This window comes from Tupaia chinensis, unplaced genomic scaffold (assembly GCF_000334495.1).
Source record: "Tupaia chinensis unplaced genomic scaffold, TupChi_1.0 Scaffold147773_1, whole genome shotgun sequence".
Taxonomy (NCBI): domain Eukaryota; kingdom Metazoa; phylum Chordata; class Mammalia; order Scandentia; family Tupaiidae; genus Tupaia; species Tupaia belangeri.
In genome coordinates this window covers 55,780-59,054 of record NW_006207624.1, presented here as the reverse complement: position 1 = coordinate 59,054, position 3,275 = coordinate 55,780, and the positions used below count along the sequence as shown (strand labels likewise).

General features: G+C 38.5%; 1 pseudogene; it reads right to left on the bottom strand.

Annotated features, from left to right (window-relative positions):
- Nucleotides 1-3,275, bottom strand: part of LOC102484503 (nuclease-sensitive element-binding protein 1-like) — a 14,500-nt pseudogene that overhangs the window by 1,208 nt on the left and 10,017 nt on the right.

The following is a 3,275-nucleotide window of genomic DNA, read 5'->3' as shown; positions in this document are numbered from 1 at the left end:
GCTGAGGCAGCTGTGGCTCCTCCATTGGTGTGATGGTAACTAGGCCCCTGGCAGTGGTGGTGGAGCTGCTCAGGGCTCTCTGGGGTTCACTCTCTGCTCTGCTACTGATCAAACTCCGAACTCCCATCCTTTTCTTATTCACGGTAATTGTTATGAATTTCCCTCTTGTGTCTGCTTTTGTCGTGTCCCATAGATTATGAAAACTTGTGTACTCATTATCTTTTGTTTCCATATGTTTTTGGATTTCAGACTTAATTTCTTCAGTAGTGAAGAAGTCATTCAGAAATAGGTTGTTCAGTTTCCATGTGTTTGTGCATTCTCGAGGATGTTTCTTGAAATTACTCTTGAGTATAATTACATCATGGTCAGAAAAGTTGCTGGATATAGTTTCTATGCCTTTGAATCTGTAAAGACTTGATTTGTGTCCTATCATATGGTCAATCTTTGAAAATATTCCATGCTGGGGTGAGAAAAATGTGTATTTTGTGGACTTAGGGTAGAAAGTTCTATAGATATCTATCAAGCTCATTTGATTTATAGTATCATTTAGGTCCTGTATCTTTATTTATTTTCTGCCTAGAAGGTTTGCCTAAAGGACATAATGGGGTGTTGAGATCTCCAACAATTATAGTGTTTCTCTCTAGCTCTCCTTTTAGCTCCAGCAGTCATTTGTTTACATATTTAGGTGCTCCTGAGGTGGGCGCACAGATATTTATAAGCGTTATGGCTTCTTGCTGGATTACCCATTTACTATCATATAATGCCTTCTTTGTCTCTCCTTATAGTGTTTCACGTGAAGTCTATTTTGTCTGAAATTAATTTTTCTACTCCAGCCCTTTTTATATTTCCATTTGCATGAAATATTTTTTTCCAGCCCTTCACTTTTTCACTATGTATGTCTTTATCCATAAAGTGAGTTTCTTGTAGTCAACAGATAGAGTTTATGTTTTCTTATCTATTTGATCAGTTTGTATATCTTAATTGGATAATTCAATCCACTGACATTCAATGCAATTATTGATATTTTCATACCTGTTCCTATCATTAACTGAGTCATTTTTTTGGTTGCTTTTTGTTCTCTTGTAACTGTCTTTCTGACTTTTTAGTGTCCTGGTATAGCACTCCCTTCAGAACCTCTTGACGAGCTGGCCTGGAGTTGGTAAATTCCTTCAGATTTCATTTATCTGAGAATGTTTTTTTCTTTTTTTCCCATATCTTTCCAGGATATAGTATTCTTGGTTGAAATTGTTTTTCATTCAACACTTTGACTATATTTCCCCATTCTTTTCTTGCCTGCAAAGTTTCTGCCGAGAGGTCAGATATTAGACTGATGGGGTGACTTTTTTAAGTAACCTGATGTTTTCCTCTTGCCAACTTTAGTATCTTATCTTTGTCTGTCATTTTTGCCAATCTGGCTATGATGTGCCTTGGAGAGGATCTTCTTGGGTTCGTTCTACTTGAGGTCCTATGTATTTCTTGGATCTGGATATTTGAATGCCTTTTTAGGTTTGGAAAGTTTTCTTCCAAGATTTCATAGAATAAATTATCAATGCCCTTATTATTTTCTTCCTTATCTGAGATAACAATTATCAGGATGTTGTGTCACTTGATGGTATCCAGTGTTCCTTGTATATTATCCTTGTTTTTCTTGGTTGTTTTCTCAATCGTCTTGATACTTTTTTTAGGTCAGATGTTTTGTCTTCTACATTCGAGATTCGATCTTCTGCCTGATCTAATCTACTTTTAATACTTTCTAGGGAGGTTTTGATTTCCTGTATCATATTCTTCAACCTTAGAATTTCCATCTTTTTCTTGTTTAAGGTGTCTATTTCTTCTTTCAAATCATGAAAGGACTTCCTCATCTCCTGGAGCTCATTGTCTCTTTTCTCTTCCATCTCAGTTAGTTTGGTCACTACAAATATTCTGAATTTCTTATCCAACATGTTCACAATGTCCATTGTATTGACTGTGGGTGATGTGGGCTTGATGATTTCCCATTGGTGGAGAGTCCTTTTGTTGGTTGATCATATTTCTTAAGCTTCTGCAATTGTTCCTAAGTCTTCTATTAATCTATATGGTCCTTCCTAACTTATTTAAGGTATCTCTTAGTGTTAAAATGTGTGCAGGAGTAGAAAATTGGTGATTTCTCTTCTGGTCTGCCTGCCTGTTTCTCACCAGTACCATGTACTATTATCACTGTTCCTGGGTGACCCAAAGTCCTTCCTGTTTCTAAGGCGTGGTGAACCTCCTACTGACCTAATAAACTTCACCTCAAGAGCAAAGAAAAAATTGCATAGTGTGCATTGCATGCTGTGCGTTAGTCAAAACACTGAAAATCTTAGAGTCCAAAGGCAAGTGGGGGAGGGGCAGAAGATCAGCGTCGGGTTCTGGCCACTAGGACCTGCAGCCACAAGCAGCCTGGTGTCTGGCACTGCCTCTGGCTTGAACTGGTCTCCAGATGGGGTGAGGAAGGGTGTAAGTTTGTCTTAAAATCCCAAGAAACCAACCTGAAGTCCAGAGATTGAGGGAGGGGGGGGGTTCGGTTGTGCCCGCCAGCCACAGGCAGCCTTGCTTGCATTGTTTCTATTGAAAGGTCTGGAGTTAGCCTGATAAGATAACATTTATAAGTCGCTTGTTGTTTCTCTCTTGCCAACTTTAGTATCTTGTCTCTATCTGTGGGGTTGACCTGTCTGGCTAAGATGTGCCTTGGGAAAGATCTTCTTAGGTTGATTCTATTCAGAGTCCTTTGTATTTCTTCAGTCTGGATATGTGAGTGATTCTCTAGACTTGGGAAGTTTTCCTCCAGGATTTTATGGAATAGATTTTCCATGCCCTTATTCATTTCTTCACCTTCTGGGATGTTTAATGGAGTCTAGTATTTCTCATATATTATCATTTTTTTCCCTCTTTTTTGTGATCTTTTCTAGGTCAGAGGTTTTATCTTGTATTTCAGAGATTCAAGCTTCAGCATGTTCTAATCGACTTTTAATACTTTCAAGAGAGGTTTAGATTTCCTGTGTTAGATATTTCATCTCTAATAGTTCCATCTGATTCTTTCTTAAAATGTCCATTTCTTCTTTCATATCGTGGAAGGACTTCCTAATCTCCTGTAGTTTGTGATTTCTTTTCTGTTCCAATTCATAGATTTTTTTTTTTTTTTGGAGAGATTTTCACTGTAGGGCGCGTGCACTCGCCAGACAGACAGAGAGAGACATAGAGACAGAAAGCGAGAAATCACCCCCCAGGGGGGATGGTCACGCCGCAATCCCTTCTCC